This window comes from Pongo abelii, chromosome 22 (assembly GCF_028885655.2).
Source record: "Pongo abelii isolate AG06213 chromosome 22, NHGRI_mPonAbe1-v2.0_pri, whole genome shotgun sequence".
NCBI classification, from domain to species: Eukaryota; Metazoa; Chordata; class Mammalia; order Primates; family Hominidae; genus Pongo; species Pongo abelii.
The window spans coordinates 36261548-36282194 of record NC_072007.2 but is presented as its reverse complement, the minus strand read 5'-3'; the positions used below and the strand labels follow the sequence as shown (position 1 = coordinate 36282194).

General features: G+C 37.7%; 1 protein-coding gene across 6 annotated transcripts in view; it reads left to right on the top strand.

The window, feature by feature from the left end:
- APP (amyloid beta precursor protein) overlaps positions 1 to 20647 on the top strand; it is a 282485-nt gene that overhangs the window by 38626 nt on the left and 223212 nt on the right.

The following is a 20647-nucleotide window of genomic DNA, read 5'->3' as shown; positions in this document are numbered from 1 at the left end:
GAAATGTAAAGTTCTGAATTAGTTCACGAGTAGGAGAGAAACTTTTTTTAAAGGTAGAGGAGAACTAAAATTAATTTCTTAAAGAGTGCCTATTTTACATCTTGAATATTAAAAGTCTAATTCAGTGCATTGGGACCTTGTTCTTTTTGTAGATTTTGATTTGAATGAACTTCAGTTTGCTGAAATGTCTAATGGGTGCAAAGTACAGATTTAATTATAAGGTTGAGCTAAAATCAGAATTCAAGCATATGGCATATATAATATCAATTTAATCTTTCCCCCTTAAATTTAGTTATTTTTAGTGAGTCCCAAACACTGTATTTGAGACATCACTTTTTTCTTTTTTAAAGAGATAGGGTCTCCCTGTGTGAGGCTGGAGTGCGGTGGCTATTCACAGGCTCAATCATAGCAAACTACAGCCTTGAACTCCTGGCCCCAGTAAGTGTAACTTCTCACCATGCCAAAGTACTTTTATCTTAAATTGCTTATTTTTTTGTTTATGTTTTTTTAACTGACTCTGTTTACAAAATTAACCCTTTATCTAGTGACAGCTAGATTGTATCACATTTGTCATCTATGGACAACTTATTTTTAGTTGTTTAATATGGTAAGTTTATTATTGTTTTTCCTTATTTAAGAAAACAGGATCTGAGTGAAAAAAAATCTTAATTCAACTATCACGATTCCAGTAAGAAGTAGACAGACATTCATCTGTATACATTAGATGTCAAAGTAGAGTTTTGTGGTTTATCATTCTGAAGATTTGAGATTCAAGACTTGACTATCTTTCAGTCATCTTGTGCAATAGATAACATATTATATAATGTTTCTCACTGATGAGAACAGTTGGTTAGATCTCCCAGATGACTTGAATTAGGTATTAGCTCAAGTCAGTTGTCAATAAGTTTGGCTTTATAGTTCAGAGGAGCTTGTTATGATTGGACATTTCTCAAGTATTGCCATATTGCTCATTTGGCTATCAATGCTTAAATTATACTTAGTATAGTATAAATTTTCTTATTTCCCTTATTTAAGCATGCCTCCATTACACTGTTGTTGTCTCTAATAAGAGTTTAATAATCTTTGTTTTGGCTTAGTAAAAAGATATGAGTGACTGACTGACAGTATTGCTCTATGCTCAGTTGTCTTAAAGGAAAAACGTTTATAGAATCACTGTGAACAATAAGATGGTTGCATTTTGCTGGAAAACCTTGGTGCTCCTTTGGTAAATAATGAAGTGTTTTGTTTTATGGGCCTTTTCACTACTTCATTGACAACAGACTTTTTTTTTTTTTTTTTTTTTTTTTGAGATGGCTTTTCGCCCTTGTTACCTAGGCCAGAGCGCAGTGGCACGATCTTGGCTCACCACAACCTCCGCCTCCCGGATTCAAGCGATTCTCCTGCCTCAGCCTCCTGAGTAGCTGGGATTACAGGCGAGCGCCACCACGCCCAGCTAATTTTATATTTTTAGTAGAGAAGGGGTTTCTCCATGTTGGTCAGGCTGGTCTCGAACTCCTGACCTCAGGTGATCCACCCGCCTCGGTCCCCCAAAGTGCTGGGATTACAGGCGGGAGCCACCGCATCTGGCCAACAACATACATTTATATTACCCAGTAATAGGCGTAGTCTAAGGAAGATAATAGAATTTATTCTTAGTAGTGAACTCTTTGGCTTTTTAAGCAGATTTTTTTTTCTTTGTACTCTTCTGTGGTAGTGAGGAAGGAAGGAAGGGAGGGCTACTGCTAAAAATACAAATTGCTAAATAGAAGTCAAGTCTCTGTTTGGGTGTTGAAGCTCACGTATTGGTGCTGTCCAGACCTGACGCATCTAGAAACAGGAATTTGCCCTTAGCATAAGCTTAGCCAAATGGTTGAGTCATTTCTAAGTATTTTAACATTATAGAATGCCTTAGGAAATGTCATGAATATCTAAAACAGGTCTTCTTGAGGATTTTATTAGTTTCTTAAAACATGGAGAGGAACTTGATTCTCAGTGCTGGTACCTAAAATTCAAAGACATTAGTTGTGAGTTGCCGTGCTCCTCAGCTCTAAGCCACAGTTGTCATGGCCAAGCCTGTCTCCTTATGGAGAGTGGCCTTGCGGTTTTCTGCAGAGCTTCTCTTGTGCCTGGCTTGTGCCTGGAAGTCAGCGTGTCCAGCTTGTGCCTGGAAGTCAGTGTCTCACTTCAGAGAGACACTATAGAAGCTTGGTGATCTTCAAACAAGAACTTAAAACAAGGAACTTTTCTTTCACAGGTATCTTAAAACTTGTAGCTAAATAAAACATGTGAATAACTGTGAGAGCCTAATTATAGCAATTTTTTAAAAAGCAGTACATGTTTTATTGTCTCTTAAACATCACAGAATGGTATTGTGTGTCCAGTTTTGTTTGTAAATGTAACCTTTGTGTGAATGACCATCTATTCCTTTCTTTTTGGAAGGTTAGCCAGTCAGCTGTTGTGTGATGCTCAACATTTTATATAATGACATTTAGCACAACGTTTCAATATAACATCTCAGGAAAACATTTAAGAAATAGTGAAGTTTTCTGGGTATTATATTAATCATATTAATTACCTGTTGCTTTTAATTTATCACCATATCACCCTAATATCACAAGGCATGTGTAATACTATTTTGTAAATATTTTCTAAAGACCTTCCTTCTATAGAAAAGAAAATTTAATTCAGAAATTGGGCTGAACTCTCTTTCACTTGTGTGAAAATGGGAAAATTAGAAGTAATTTGTATTTTTTATTGTGAAATCAGTGTAGGAACCTGTGCTCGTATCATGGAAACAAAAGCACTAATGGTTTTCTCCCCTCGGGTGTGGGCTTTGCTTCAGATATCCATGTCTTCTACTTTTTCTGTTTTTATTTCTTATTCACTTATTGTCTTTACTTCATATCACTTTATTGAATTTCACAAATGCAATTTAGGAATCCAGGGATGTGATAAAGTTTGTGCATCTGCTTGTCATTAGCCATCTCACATTTATATCGCTAAATGAAAATTTAACTTACTTTGGAACAAACCACCATGATTTAGTTCACCTGCGTAGTTTAAAAGACATAAGACCTGAAATTTTTTTTTTTTTTTTGAAACGGAGTCTCACTCTGTCACCCAGGCTGGAATACATGGTGTGATCTCAGCTCACTGCACCCTCTGCCTCCTGGGTTCAAGCAATTCTCTGCTTTAGCCTCCTGAGTAGCTGGGATTACAGGCAGCTGCCACCACTCATGGCTAATTTTTGTATTTTTAGTAGAGACGGGGTTTCACCATCTTGGCCAGGCTGGTCTTGAACTCCTAACCTCATGATCCACCTACCTCGGCTTCCCAAGGTGCTGGGATTACAGGCGTGAGCCAGGGTGCCTGTCCAAGACCCGGAATTTTACACTGCATTGGGACCTTATAAAATTCTTGACTTGTACTTTTTTGGCATGTTCTGAACGCTCATGATTTGCTTCTGAAATATTTTAGGCCTTTGGAAACACTCCTTCATTCTAATCCTCTCTTTTCTTGCTCTGAATTCTTCATGTCATGTAATTATTTTGCCTAGAGCCAAATCTGATGTGTTACTATAATCATCATTTCTGCAGGAGCTTGGTAACACTCCTGCTTTTGTTCCCTTTAAGGCTTCTTTTGGTTTTGTTTATTTTGTTTCACTCAGAATGATCTGGTTAAGTTTTGCTTGATCATCCATTTCAAATCTCTTAGTACATTTTTCAAATTCAGTTCCAAGTATGTTAAATGTGTCACAATGGAAGTGTCCCACGGTCAAATACATATAGGGAAACCTTGGTTTTAAAAAAGTTAAACTGACTTCATTATTACGGGTTTTTTTTTTCAAAAGCCTCCAGTATCCCTCTTGAATGATCCATTTCCCATACGTGTTTTACGACAGAATTCTCCCCACTCCCAGGTAATAACTGTTGACATTTTCTGAAAACTGTTTTTGAGAACACTGAATTAGATATGAAATGAGGCATTTATTCATACTTCGAAATGAATGTCTTAAACATCATTGGGCCATTTTGAGTATACATTACTAGTGATATATTTAATAACTTAGTGGTATAAGCATGCAATAAAAAATTTCTTAACACAAGAGAAGTTCTGTGTAGAAACGAATTTAATACTGTGGCTAAAGAAATGAACCAAAAAAATGTAATATCTTGAAATTTGCTTCTTAGCTCTGTTTAGAATCATTGTGATTCACAGATAGTAAATTGTCAGAGTGGACTTCATGAACCTTATATCAGACATTCTGAAAAGAGCTAAAATTGCCATTAAACTGCATAAGTTAAAATATCTTAGATAGTTTAAAAATACTATGTAGACTTGGTGAGTCAGATCTGCCACACTGAGCGTGTAGCTGGGGTTGACGACACACGTGTTGCAGTGTCTTTACCAGTTTGTCTCTTTTAGAGACAACTTGGCAGGCAGACGTCTTGCAGATAAACAAGGAAAGATTGTCTATTTCAAGTGGCATAAGACATTCTTTAAACCAGTGTGTCATATGTGGTTATATAGTCAGCATTTTCTTTAGTGCAGAAAATCCTCTCTCAGGGTTCCTGAATAAATAGCAGATATCTTTGTAGGGATAGCTCGCAGGAGATTTCAAATGCTGTATATTCATCAGTTCAGGCTCCCCAGATGTCTTATGAACGTGCTCATATTAGTTTTCTTTTCCCTCTTCCTGCTAAATACAAGTTGAGGCAATATGATTAGTTCTTAAAGTGCTTACTCTCCATTTTATGTATATTACTGCATTGTAATCCTCATAATATCCTGTGAGGTGGGATGTTACTATGTCCATTTGAGAGATAAAGGAAATGAAGAGGTAAAGTTACTGGCTTTCTCCAAACAGCTGGTAATTACTAAATACAGAATTGACTTTTGCCTTTTGATTCCAAAGATCATATTGGTACTTTCATGTGTGGGTCCCTTCAGCCAGTTCCTACAGTGACCCTGACCCAGCTGTAAGTCCCCTGAGGTCTCTAGAGATATAGACAGTGATGGATTAGACCTTGTTCATAGTTGCAGATACAAGACATAGAGAAGTTTCTAGCAATAATTTTTTTAGTTATATATTTTCATAGGGCTTTTGATTTATGTAACCTATTAGTATATATTTGTTATTCCAGTGGACTTAATACATTATTCAAAGAGATTCCAGTTTTTAAGCCTTTCCTCCATTTGTCTAAGTTGTTCATTATGAAATGATTGGCTAGAATTAGAAAGTCTTTACCTACAGAGAGATTCTGACTGGCTTGCTTGGTCTTGGAACCCTAGTTATGGGTGCATTGTCTTGCTTCCTGGTGAACTTTGCCCAGAAATAGTTACCACCTCATTTTTTTTTTTTTAAATGAAAGCTGGATAATTAACCCTCAAGATTTCTTAATTAAAAGATTACTATTATAGATTGACCCACAGGGAGTTAATACAATAAAATTATTTTTGATCATTTTATATGAAATAATTATGGGGCGATCTTCTGTAATCTTGAGTTGAAGGGGTTATCTTGCTTAATGTTAATAACTTTTGATACACCAACTACTTTTTAAAAATGAACGTTTTTTTTTTTTTGCTTCTGTGGAAGGCAGGCTGTATTTTGTAGGATTTACAGTTTACATAGTTATTGTTTTATATGTCAGTTGGATCAATTATGTTTTGGGTGGAAACTGTTTGGTTCAACCAATATTTGAATGCTAATTTTGTTCTGTGAACAAATAGAAATACAGAGATCAGTAAGACATGACTCTTTCCCCCTAAGTAAAGGCTTAGGTTGGAGTTTTCAACCTGGGCATTATTGACATTTTGAGCCAAATAATTCTTATGTTGGGTGGGGGAGGGCCTACAGCGGAGGCTGCCTGTACATTGTAGGATGTTTAGTAACATCCCTGGCTTCTACCTACTAGATAGATGCCAGTAGCACCACCCAAGTCATGACAATCATCTTTGCCAAGAACTTTGGGCCTCTACCTAGAAACAGTTCATAGGGCTCAAAAAGCAAAGTGGCCTAGGACCCATGTAGTTAACAAGCTTGCCCTGTTGGAGAACCACTGCGTAGCTGAACAACATGGGTGAGACTAGTGTCAGGGTAAAGGAGCTCTTGACTGAAGATTGGCCGTGCACAGAAAACAAAGTGAGTGCGTATGGATATTTGGGGATTTACCTTCATTAGGGCACAGTTGGTTAGTGTTAGGTGTACACCAGCATTATTCCCTCTTTAGAAACAGCCATGCACGTAACATTTTAGCACATCTGAAGAGGCACTTCTATTCTAATTACCTAAAATTCTTATTACCTGGAATTACATGCTATGAATAACAGCAGTAAAGTCAGAAGCCAGAATCTATGTGATGTTATCTGTTTTGTGATCACAGTTGTGTTCTTCTCTTAGTTTATTTGAACAACTTTGTGAAAAAAATTTTTGTGCTTATGTAAATACTCTTTGCTTAGATTTTTTGGTAGAATGTAAATCTTTCCCACACAATAACAATGCAATACCCCTCCTGCCCAAGGGCGAGATATAGATTGTACAGCTTGTTATTTTTGTGTTTTAGGGCTTATTCCTCTGTAGACATGTCTAAAAGACATCCGTGGGGGGTAAGGAATGCATTAGCAATTCAAGCTGGTAATCTGCATGGTGAGAGTGCAGATAATTTTTTCCCCAGGTCACACAGGCAGCTCTGCACAGGTCTGTTAAACATCTGCTAGTTTTGAAAATTAAAATAAGTTCCCATCACTCAAGGCAATGAAAGGTAGATGAATTGCTCTGCCAGATTGACTCTTAGAACTCCTGATGTGATGTGGGGCTAGACAGAATGGGATGTTTGCTAATAAATCAGGGAAGTAGTGATTGTTTTCCTTCTTTTTCTCTCCCACCCCCGTCAGGACAAACTCACATTCTCTAGCCTGGTGCACTCTAATAATGCCTGTTGACCTTGACCATGAAAGCACTCCAGACTCACCCCCTAAACACCACACCGAATGTGCTCATCCTTGAAACTTACAAGCCTTAGAATCTTCTCTACCTCCACTCCTGTTTACTGCCTCCTATTACTCCAGGTGCTTCCAGTCAGACCGTAGTCTTGGCTGTGCAGTACCTTTCGGAGCCCTCAAAAATGTTGAATTTCTTTTAAAATCAGAAGGAAAAATAAAGAACATGATAATAATCATCAATATACAATAATGAATCCAGCCTGACTTAGAGTTGTCTTTATACCAACCAACAGAGCCCTAAAATATAGCTTTTAATGTTTTTTTAAGAGAGAAAGGGGCCCACGAAAGTTGTCCTGGGGCCCCCGCATCCTCCTCATACACAGGTGGAATGCTGCTCTTGCTTGCTTTGGAATGTGGCAGCAGCTCCCAGTGACTTCACACATTTATTACAAATTCAAGGTCATTTGGACGCTAGCCCTGTGCTACCTTTCATGCTTCCTGTCCCCACACTCAGCCTGGGCACGTTTTCTGCTCTGATCTTTGATCTGCCTTCCTTCTCCTTCTCCAAGTCAAACCAGTCACTCTTTCCTGAGAGCTCTTTGATGCACCCTTGCCAGACCTCTGCATTAACACTCCAGCACCTTTGGTTAGCCAGTTTGGCCTTATTTGTGTCTCCACCATTGGATTATCTGTCCATCAAGGTCAGGAATGTTTTTGGGTTACCCCACTGTCCCCAACTTTGACTATGTTCACTGCCTGGAAAATGTTTATCTGAATATAAGGCATCAAGCCAGAACTTGCCCAAAACTTAACCTAGGACTCAAACAGCTTTGAAATCTTATCTGTGTAGAGTGGGAACAGCATGTGTTTGATAACCATCAGCATTTGCTGTTTTGCTTAGCCATCAACAATCCGTTTCTATCTCTTCCTCATAGTATTTTCAGGTGTATTTTTGTACACCAGTCATTCACTTTAGGTGTTAGGTTACACTGAAATCTCTGACAATCAGTTCTGTGCTACTGAAGGCTTCTAGCGGCAGGATTAAAAAAAATACTGATTGCACATTCAAAGTCTCACTGCTCACACTATTTATGTAATTCTTGGAGTCTAGTTAGATCATCTGATTTTTAAAATGTTGCCTGAATTACAAAGGAATTCAGGAATGTGTTATCAAAGAATTAGGAAATTAACATTGAAATTTATTGAGCAACATAGCTAATAGGTTGTCTTGCTTTTTAAGCCTTCTTGTTTTCTAGGAGGAGCCTGAGGTCCGTGGACAAGTTGAGCTGTAACTGGTATTTAGGAATTGGTAAAGATAGAGGTGTGGATGCTATGTTTTCTTTTCTCTGTTAGGAAATTACTCTGCTGATGCCACAATAAAAAATTTCACAGGTATCTAAATTGGAATTTATTTTGTATTGTTCCACACCTTTGTCAATAATTACATTTTCTACCTTCTAGTTTATTACTGTTATTATTTTTCATGCCAGGTGTTTCTTAATTGTTGGCATAAGTATTGAATGCTTATATGTGGGAGTGAGAGAGTCAGGCCAGTGCTAAAGAGTAGGGAATAACCCCTAGACAGTGAAGTAACTTTTGTCTTGTTTGCACATTAAAAAAAAAAGATTAGGAATCCTTGCTCTATATACTAGAAATGTTTGGTGTTCTCTTTTCTTCTCTTCAAACAGAGAAAACTTAGATGAATACTTACAGGCTCTGCTGTCAACTAACTGCACCCTCCTAATATTGGCATCTGCATATTTTTACCATTGTCAATATCAGATTGCCTCCGATGTTGTGTCACTGAAACTGATAATTAACATTACATCCAAGAGTAAGACTGCAGTGTGATTTTTGGCTCCTGGTCTTCTGTTCTTTCGGCAACAATTTTTTATAGATATAGTCAAGAAAATAGAAATAGAGTCTTCACTGCTACCTTCCGTTCAGAATTATTTTCTCCTAGTGTTGTGGTTCCTGATAGCCTTTATTCCTATAGAGATGGCAATTTGAAAAATTCCTTCTGTGAATCTGAGGGCTCTACAAAGGGAAAGCTTCTTTGATAGTGCTTTGGTGTAAGTTATTTAAGAAGGACAATCTACCCAGGCTTATCAAGCAAATAGCCTGAAATTTGAACCTAGAGTATTCTTTAGTGTTCCAAGCCTGCAGGAAAAGAAATAATCTTGGCTTAAATTAAATAAGTTAACAGAATACAATTTGAACAATGAACAAGAATGCTGTTTGAAAATTATCTTGGGTTTTTTATGTCGTTAATATTCTCACTGAGTTTCTATTATGTTTGTAAAGCAGTTTTCTCCTAGACCAAAAATCCTAGTAATAAAACCAGAACAGTATGAAAGTTATAAGCACACAGTAAAGGCTGATGAGTAAATATTATGACACTTTGAAAGGAAATAAACCAAACGATATAATGTAAATATCCTTTGTGCTTATCAAAAATAAGTCACTTCATGTTCTGTTCCTGCAATATTTCTGTAAATCTGCTAAAAATAGAAAGGTAAAGGTCTAAGATCATAAATTCTTTGATGCCCTTTCCTTAAAAGTAAGGAATTCTTGTCTTGGATTCTTATATAATATACTTATTTATAATCTCACTTGTTCTGATTGCAGTGGCCTCTTACTATCTTTACATCCATGTGAATGTGTGTGCTTTGATGTGTACATATGAGAGACAAGAACAAAAGTAAATGTCAAATATCCGAATTCCCATTTCAGTGAGCTTTCATGGACTAAATTCTTTTTGTCTGCTTGCCTGTGATCTCTTCAAATATGACTTGCATTTAATGACCTTTAAGAAATCTTTTAATAAAATAAAAAATTTTATTAAAATCTTTTAGTAAAATAAAAAATTTTATTAAAATCTTAATAAAAAATTTTATTAAAATCTTTTAAGAAAAAAATTTTATTAAAATCTTTTAAGAAAAAAATTTTATTAAAATCTTTTAAGAAAAAAATTTTATTAAAATCTTTTAAGAAAAAAATTTTATTAAAATCTTTTAAGAAAAAAATTTTATTAAAATCTTTTAAGAAAAAAATTTTATTAAAATCTTCTTCATATGTGTTACTTGAATTTACTCATGGCAAAGACCAGTTAGTACCATTTTATGAAATCACAAGCTCATGGGCTTGTGATAAAACATACAAGTGCTTTAAATTTGGCATTGGTAACGGCAGGCCGACTCACTTGAAAAATACTCTGAACTGCTCTGCCTCATGCTGATGGGAAGACAGATGGAAATGACTTTCTAGAGAGTTTAGCTGGCCTCTGAGCTTAATGGGTACTCACTCTCCTTATCCCCCGATAGCTGCTCCGAGATTTTAATGTACATTGCAGACAATATGATAACATAACCTGGAAAACTAGCATTTTGGTAAGGGTCTTTAACTTCACTAGTATTTTCATACCACTTTGGTACTAGAAATTGTAAAGATATTAAAGGGTATGGACAATGTGGAATGTATGTACCAGACCCAGCAATGTATACTGACTCCCTCACTATAGCCCAGAACTGGAAATCCTGCTAACTACCTCTCCCCATCCTAGCCTGAATTGCACTCTCCACCTATGTTGGTTTTCCAATGGCCTGATGCCTGAAAGCTGGTAGAAACTGTGTAGGAAAATAGGGTTGGGATAAATTTCTGGGCTGACAAAGCATAGAGGAATATGCTTCTTTTTCCCCTTGTCCAGGTATATCAGCAACTCTAAGATGCAGATGTATCAGTATGGCTCTACTGGGCATATTCTAGTTAAATGGTAGACCCACTACCTCTTCTGGAAGCTTGTTTTCCATTATATTCCCACTTGCAGCTTTTCAAAGACTTATTCTCTTCTCTAATGATCTCTTGGTGCTCTGTTTTGCCTGTGCTCTACGTTCCGAGTGGGTCAACATTGCAGTGGGTCAATGAGAAGAAATAGAGGGGAAAAATATAAGAACCAGAAAGAAACCTGTTAAGTTTGCACTTACTGGTGCATTAAGCATATTGGCGTAAGCCTTAAACTCTAGAAAACTCACTGCAGTGCTGTAAAGTACCATGATAAAGTAAAAGTTCATTTTTGTGCTGTGTTCTTATTTAGTGATGAATATGATATTGCATAAAAGATGAGGATCTGTAAGGCCAGGCGCGGTGGCTCACGAGGTCAGGAGTTCGAGATCAGCCTGACCAACATGATGAAACCCCATCTCTACTAAAAATAAAAAAATTAGCCAGGCAAGGTGATGCGCGCCTGTAATCCCAGCTACTCAGGAGGCTGAGGCAGGAGAATCGCTTGAACCAGGGAGGCGGAGGTTGCAGTGAGCTGAGATCATGCTACTGCACTCCAGCCTGGGCGACAGAGTGAGACTCCGTCTCAAAAAAAAAGATGAGGATCTGTGTATACCTGCCAGGTGATGTGTGAGGTACCATGAATAACATAGCAATATCCTAACTGTGCAGGTATGAGGAGTGACCCCCAGGAATATAATTGCAATTAAACTTGCAAATTATGTGGGGACACTCTATTTCAGGGCAATAAAATAAATTATATCTAGAGCTCATAACTCTTACACATACTTGGCTAGGTCTATGCAGCAAAACCCAGGTGATACTGAGGCTTTAACTTTGGGATTTGTTTGGTGCTGACTCTGCCACATGGTGAAATTTGGTATGATCACAGTGCGAGTGTCACGTGATCAGTCTGCTCGACCCAACATGCCAGAATTCCATTTTTCAGCCCACTCTCTTCTCTGCATACATACCTACCTCCCGGAGAGGGCTGGGCGGGAGCTACATGTGGCAAGAGCCCTCACTGCTTTTGTTACACAGATTTCAACACATATGGCTTGATGGAGTGTGATTGCAGTAGCATGAGTGTTTGGTGATGAAATTTGCATGTCCTTTGCTGGGAGAAGTATAATTATAAGATTTTTGTATTCACATAGCCACATGTGAGGTATGAGCAGGAACAGGATCTATTTAATAGCATTAGATTGCTTTCAGATTTGAAATATTTCCTTTTAGAAATATATTAAGTATAAACAAAATACGTTTAATTTTTTTAAAAAACTATGCCTTTGTACAAATTGTTTATCATTTACAGAGGTCTAAAAAAAGTAGGAGAAAAGTTAAGAAGCTCACAAAATCAATCAGATCTAAAGATTGCAAAGATTGATTACCATCTCCTTAAAAGCTTCAGTGCATGTGTTTACAGTATCATTCTATTTGCCTCTGCTCAGATTCTTACTTTCCAATTCTAGGACAACCCAGAGTGTATAGATCATAAACCATAACTGATCCTACCTTACATAATACATTAACTATAAAATATTTATGGCCAGGCATGGTGACCAGTTCCTGTAATCCCAGCACTTTAGGAGACCAAGGCAGGAGGAACACTTGAGGCCAGGAAGTTGAGACCAGCCTGGGCAACATACTGAGACCTTGTCTCTACAAAAAAATTAGCCAGGTATGGTGGTATAGGCCTGTACTCCCAGCTGCCTAGAAAAAGGCAACTTGAGAAAGTTTCTACCTTCTGAAACAATCTATGCCTTGATTCTGTCACTTAGTATTTTAGTTATTCCTATCAAATACATGACTGTGTTAATTTCTCCTGCCACAAAAATGCTGCAAAGCCACAAACTCACTCCAAAATTTAGTGGCTTAGAACAATAACCATTTATTATAGCCCACAAGCTCAAGGGTCAGCTGATCTTGGCTTAGCTTGGCTACATTTGATATAAAACAGTAGAAATTTAGAAATTGAATATATGTAGAATATCTCTTGTACCAAAAATGAAGAGGAATAATAGATTTTGATTTTTCTTTGTTGTATTCTGTGCTGGGTGCTAATCCGTCCTAGCTCAGAACCAGTAGAAGCCATACTGGAAAATCATTTATTTGTTACTATCAAATTTATTTCAGTGAATGCCATTCAAACCACTATCTCTGAGGAGCCCAGTTACCAAGTCCTCCACCTTGTTAGCAACATGGACTTAAATGCACTAACTAATTCTAGAATGAGATTTTAGCAAAGCACCGGCATTTGAGATTTGTGCAAATTGAGCTCTTAAACTGTGTGTATGTGTGTGTGTGTGTGTTTATTCTAGCACTACCACTACATACCATACAAGTAGCTGTATAGCAGGTATATATACGTGTGTATATGTACATAGGTAGGTATATGTCAACTGTTGAACACTAGAAAATACACATTAAGTAAAGTAAGGGTTGATAAACGTTAATAGTTGGAACATTGGGAGATTTGGACTCCTAGTTAGCGGATTCAGTTGGCTGCATTTGATTTAAGGAAAGAACTAACTTTGGAGAAATTTGTGTTTGCATTTCAGGAGAGATGTCTTAAAGAGGAAACTACCAGAGGTTAGTAGATATTAACATCTAGTGATTTAAATTTGAGAAATGCAAATTAGACATTTAAGCTGTGGGTTTGCTTCCTGTTTTACTTGCTCTAAAAGTAATTTTTTTAAAAGCCAGTAACAAAGACATGCAAAATAGTACTGCCATGGGGGAAAAATTACTTGAAAATAATATTCAAGATTGAAAAATTAAAAAAGCTTGACATCTAGTACCAGGAATGCCAGCTGGTGTGTTCTATCAAAAAGCAAGCATGTGCTTTGGAATAACACTCTTGATTAGACTCTAGGCTGGTTTTGAGCCCTTCTGATTATCTAAATAGATGTGGAAGTGACTTATCTTGGTTTTTCTGAGTCAAACGAGATAATGAGCAAAGGCCTTAGTAGATCTTTGATTTTTGCCTCTAACCCTTTTTCTGTCTGCATGTTCACAAGGTCAAGGCTGATGAGATATGGCAATATTGAGAGAGTCAGAATAGGATAAAGATCTCAAATACTATATATATATTTTTTTTATTTTTTTTTCCCTTTGGTGACTGTATGAGACATGTCAGTAAAACTTTAAAGACAGGCCAGGCGTTGTGGCTCATGCCTATAATCCCAGTACTTTGGGAGGCCGAGGCGGGGCAGATCACTTGAAGTCAGGAGTGGCAACATGGCAAAAACCCGTCTCTACTAAAAAATACAAAAATTAGCCGGGAGTAGTGATGCACGCCTGTAGTCCCAGCTACTTGGGAGGTTAAGGCACAAGAATCGCTTGAAGGAGGCAGAGGTTGCAGTGAGCCGAGATCACCCCACTGCACTCCAGCCTGGGCGACTGAGCGAGACTCTGTCTCAGAAAACAAAACAAAACAAAAGACACACAGAAAAACTGTAAAGACAGAATGAAAGAGGTGAACTTTTTACATCTCGCTCATTTCATCACATACTATATAGTATGCGTATGGTTTCATATATGTTTGTGTGTATGTATATATATGAAGTTAAAACATTCACCTTTTAGGACTAAATGGATATTGACTAGATTGTAAACTGTTTTTGAGACTAAGAGTTTGGTTGCCATGCATAAGGCTCTATTTTTTTGTAATTCCACTTTTATATTCATTTATATCAGTCCTAGCAGTAGCTGCCACTCTTACTGGGTCCTGCCTAAATGCATGCTTCAGATGTTGGTTATTAATTTCACGAGTAGTGAATAACAAAGGCTCCTGTTGAGGGACCTCTTCATTTCCTACTGGGCACCAGCAGCAAGCATGACTTACTGGCCTTCTTATGAGCGGGTAGGAGTTTTGGGTCAACTTGAGAACATCTGTCCTTTGAGTAGTAAAAAAGCTTGGTATTAGGTTGGCACAAAAGTAATTGCAATTTTTGCACCAATCTAATATCAACAGAGGCCATGAAAAACATCAAGGGAGGATAGCTTGTAATTAGAAGCCAGATCAACAGTGACCCAAAAAGAATTTCAGGTTTCCAGGAGTGAAATATGTAGATTACTCCTCTGAAAGGAATTGTTTTTCTCCCATTCACTTTTATGGCAAATCATTTTTTAAGCTGAAACTCAAGCTCTGAAGTAATTGTGCAGCAAATAGTGGCTGTGAATAGATGTGGCAACTCTCCACAAGGGTAAATAGAAACCACTTGCAGTTTCAGTCATCACATTTTGCAGTTTCAGTCATCACATTTTATTTTTCTTTTTTAATAGCTTCTCTATTTTTGCTCACCACAAATACATGCACACACACACACACACACACACACACACACACACACACACACACACACACACACACACACACACACACACACACACACACACACACACGGGCAAAGCCTTGGAAAATTGCAATTTTCCATTTTAATTTGAGAGACAGCCCGGTCACATTAACAGAACCCTTGATGGAATAGGTTGAATTCCCTTCTCTGTCCCTGTAACCGCATGGCCTTGGACATATCCTTACCCGGTGCCCTTTCCTCCATCTTAGGGTCCACTTATGTGATTCTAATTTTAATTTCAGTTCTCTGTTAGTGATGAAATGAGCAACTGCAGATGTTCCGCTTCCACTGGAAATACTTTTTTGGCATTTGAAAGAAAACCCTACAGATGAATTATTCCACTGAAAGGGGTTCACTCAGATTTTCTAGATTATGATTCTAGAAAACAGTTCTTTACATCTGACAATGGAGAACTTAAATGTTTTAATATGAAAATGTAAAGCACTCTTGTGGGGTATAGTTGAATTTTGCCCAGGTTAAGGGAATCCAGTATTTATGTCAGGAAACCATGGATGTGATAGAAATAGTATCACTGCAAAGCCAGGCACAGTGGCACATGCCTGTAATCCCAGCATTTTGGGAGGCTGAGGCAGGAGGATCACTTGAGGCCAGGAGTTCGAGACCAGCCTGGCCAACATGCCGAAACCCTGTCTCTACTAAAAATACAAAAATTATCTAGGGCGTGGTGGCACAGGCCTGTAATCCCAGCTACTCGGAAGGCTGAGGCAGGAGAATAGCTTGAACCTAGGAGGCGGAGAGGTTGCAGTGAGCTGAGATCACGCCACTGCACTCTAGTCTGGGTGATGGAGTGTGACAGTGTATCCCAAAAAAAAAAAAAAATTGAGATTATGCAAGAATCTGACTCGAAGAAGTTAGAACTGATTAAAAAGTACCAAATACTTCATTATATGAGGCCAGCTATTTAGACTAGTCAGCGGGTGGCTCAAATGCAGAAAACAGATGGCTTTCATTAGCCAGAAACCTTAAAATTACATAAATCCACGGGTGCAACTAAGCTATGGATCTGTGCCCTCTCCTTGCCAAACAGGACCTTTCAGCTAGCAAAACAGAGAGCTCCTTGTTCACTTTTCCCTCCTAGTTGGGACCCTGTTGGGGAGGAATGCTGCCAAGCCTGCTCTATAAGGAATTTTGATCTCCTAGATGATAACAGAGAGAAACTTTTTGGAGAAAGGGAACACCCTGTTTGAAAGGACAACAAGAGAACTTGTTCAAGAAGGTGGCTTTGCATTTAACTGAAAATTGTAGCAACTGTAGGCGTAGGGTTTCCAGATTCACCTCTGCAGACTGGTCCAGATTAGGTATATATGTTTATATTCGTTTATGTTATCCCCTTAAGGCTCTTTTAAAGCCATTTCTAAAACTTGCTTTGGAAAATCCATTTCACTTCAGTATTCTTTATATTGTGGCTCAAAAATATTTTTTTCTGGTAACAAAAATTTTTTTTTCTGTTTTTGAGACTTGTAGCATTTTTAAGTTTGATATGTACGTCTCTGTAGTTCAGAGCACTCGGTAAACAGCCTCTTGCTTTTGAGGCAATTTGTGAATGCTTCATTGTTTTTAGCTGGTTATTTTGTTCATTGTCAGGAACACTGTTTTCCCATGGGAAAGCATCTCCAGTTTTATGATGTCAGTGGCAAGTCATTCAGTTTACAAGAATTACCTTCATATTCAGTCTTAGAAATGCATGGACCACGAATGAGAAATGCATAGACCACGAATGGCCAGTTATATCACAGTTCTCATCTTTTAAATGTTGTCTTAGATTTTTGCAAAGTAACCTTAACTCACCTTAGAATAGTGTTAAGACATAAATAGAACCAAAATGTAGTAGTTAAGTGGTTATATTTCCCATCTGCTAAGGTATTTATATTTCTTTTCTTTTAGAAAAGAAAAACTTTAAAAAAATTAGGAATAATTATCTTTAGGATGACTTTGTAAGACTGTGCTTTTTTACTGGCAGCAAATATCTTACTCAAAGATTTCAATTTTAAGAGTGTCCATATTAACAGATGCTGAATAGGACCCTGTGTATGATTCATTTAAGTCATTTCTTGGAGGCTTCACTCAGGAAAAGGGAGTTAACCCTTGGATGGCAATGTTTAATGTGGCCACATTTCCTTTTGGCTGAACGCCAGGGAGTGGCTGTGCTTAGCAACCAGGCTTTGTTTCATAAATGGGTTATTTGATGCAGGTGAGGATGCCGTGGGTTGTTTGTCTTGTTTTAATTAAGGGAGACATTGTTTGTTTGTCTTGTTTTAATTAAGGGAGACAGGCGTGTGTAGTGAAAGCATGGAATTGTTTGCAGATGGGCTTCAGTAAGAATAGGAAGGCTTCTGGTTCAATTTGTATCTCCAAGCTAATTGCTCTGATTTCCATATACACACCTGGTGTTGGTTCAGGGAAAAAATTTTACTTGAGAAACATGGCTTTTGTGAGTTGGTATTTATTTGTGAAGGGCCTCTTGTAATGTCAAATGTAAGAAGATCTATACATACAACCAGTTTTACACTTTCTAATTCAACAGCTTACCCTAATTATTGAGGATTCACAGTTTAAATTATTAAACGATCTCCACTTGAAGAAAATAGAGCATGTTAATCATCATGATTCTCCAAACATATATTTTTAAAGTTAATATTAAATCTCATCTGGTGGAAAACCTGACAGGAACTGAAGCATATATTTTCTAGTCTAAACTCTCATTGTTAAAATGAAGACAACATGAGACAGTTATAGGGCCGTAATCAAGTTATTTGAAAAAAAGTTTTAAAAATTACCACTTTTTGGTAGTCAACATACACACATATGCCAACAGATGGCATTAAAAAATGACAAGAACATGAGACAATTATAGGGTCATAATAAATTTATTTGAAAAAAATGTTTAAAAAATTACCAGTTTTTGATAGTCAGCATACACACATATGCCAACAGATGACATTAAAATACCTGTAAAGTCAAGAAGCAGGGAGGATGACAAAGTGAAAAGTAGAAGAAATCAAAGGAAGTTAAGTCAAAAGAGGAAAAAAAAATGAAGAAGCATTTACTTGGTTTGTCAGGTAGGGTGGTGATCCAGTGTATTTTGCCAAAAACTTACCTGGTTTTAGCACCAAATGTCTCAGAACATGACAGCTGACCTCCCTCACGGTGAATGATCCCAGAGAGCAATGAAGAATTGTGATGCCCTTCATGACCTTGTTTTGGATGTTACACATCATCATGCCCTTCATGACCTTTCTGGTAGCAAAAGGTTTGTTTTAAAAAGAGTTGCAGCATCTTTAAGTCTAATATATACATGCTCGGAAGTTACACCATCATCCCTTCTGCTGTACTCCATTTGTTGCACAGACAGACCCTGATACATTGTGGAGTTGCCCAAGGTCCATGAATAGCAGGAGGCAGGGACTATTGGGGGCCTTCTTGGAGGCTGGCTACCCTGGGGAGAGAAATTGTCAATTTCCTCTCCTTGCGGGGAGGAAATGGAATCAAGGGCATTTGTATTGTCAAGAAGGTAGAACGCTTTCCTTAGACATTGTAATGAACAGATTGTGGATAAACAAAAGTACAGAGAGAGTTTGAGGCAGAGAGGAGGAGATTGATTCAACAGAATATTTACCAGCTATGGTAAGGGCTCATTAGTGTCTCCGTACAGTTACCAACATGCTGCCAAGACTGGAAATCTTCGGGACAGGAATGAATTCGGAAGGTGAACAGAATAAAGTACTGTGGGAACAATGGCGATTCCGTTAGTGGATTGTATGTTCCTTAAGGGCAGGGCCCTCCATAGCATCTGATGTAGGGCCTTATCCACAGGTATCTGATTATTATTTGACTTTCTTTAATGTTTTTGCAGTATTATTATCTGTACTACTTATTTCAGTAAGATTGACAACATTTGCATTTTGATTTCTAAGATCAAGACAATGAATTTCCTCTTAATCCCTCAGGAAAGCTGTGAAATTTAAATTTATAGAGCATTCTACTTAGCCTGCTGCTTTGCATCTGTCAGAGAATGAGACCCCCCAGTTTCATGGAAGTCACAGGAAGTGGCAAGGGGCTCTGATGGAACTGAGGGGTTCTAGCTATTTCTGCAGATGATCTGGATATTTTGGCATCGGCTGCTTTGACTTAACCATCTGGCAACGTAAAGGCAGAATTTCGTTAAATATTGGAAAAGTTACTTGAAAACATGGTTCTAGAGATTTTGCCAGCAGCTTTTGCACTCGTGACTTGGTTCAGTCTAAGACCTGTTTTGTTTTTTGTTGTAAGGACCTAAGTCCTCTGCTGGGTTTTGACGAAATATGTGTAAAATGACTAAAATGGCCAGAGGTATCCTATTTTACATTTATGTGGGAAGAAATGTTTGAAAACTATTTCATTTCTTTAACCGAAAATTTCTCAGTACAATTTTAGTTGGTGTTTTTCCTCCTGTGGACAGTTTTTAGGAATGATACAAGTTATCGTGGAATCACCCAGTTCTTGAGTGTGTGAACGAATGGCTTCTGCTGGAAGTTAATTCTTCTTAGCATGGATGTCTCACATTTCCCCAGCAGCTGGATTTGACAAGGGAGGGCCTATCCTGATTAATATGCCTTCTAATTGATTGGTTTAAGTAACACCTTTACTCCTGTGGATGTATTTTTCATTTCTTGCTGAATTTTTTTTTTCTTTTTGAGATACCAAAACCTATTAAGTGACATAGTACAGATATTTCAGGACTTCCATTTTCTCTTTTAAAAATATTTTTGTAAAGGTAATGCCTGTACACAGAAGGGTTTGAAAATACAGAAGGCACCCTTTTTCATGAAGTTATTTTTGTGAAGTGGTCTATTGCCTGCAATAGTAATAGCTAGGACCCCTTACTTACTACCCAGCAGGCACTATGCAGAGCTCCAAATGAGAAAATGTTGGCTCCTTGCAGATGGTTGGGAGAGGGGACACCAGCACTCTTTACAGTCTTTTTAAGAGCTGAGAGTGATAACCAGAGAATATTCTGGGGGAAACCAGGTGGAATCGCCAACATACTCAGTTATATTTGTGGATGGTGAATTCTACAGTGAATTTTTCTGTTCAAAATCATAATACAGTCACTTGCTAACTACCAACGCCATGCTTGCTCTCAGTGCTCAGAGGTGGCACACAATATTACTTTCAGGCTTGGTCATCAGGCAGGGCCTGGCAGGCATTGTGCTCTGTGTGAGTCAGTGGAGTTTATTATGAGAATGCGGTAGCCTCCACAGTGATTATATTTATTATAGAAAAACATGTTATTTTGTTGTCAGAACCTTTCAGCAGGTACCACAAAATCTCATATGGGAAAATGTATAAATTTTTCATGAATAAATTCCTTTCGGTATTGGTAATTTCCTTCTCTGTTTTAGTACAAAAGAAAGCACTATCTTATAGGTGGCTAGAAATGTCTGTATCATGCATAGCACTTAATCTAAAGGAGTGTTGAAGACCGGGCTGATTCCTAATTAAGAATGAGCAAGAATAGAACTCTTTTTGATCCCTGTTCTTCCCCCCAGCCTCTGCCTTGGATC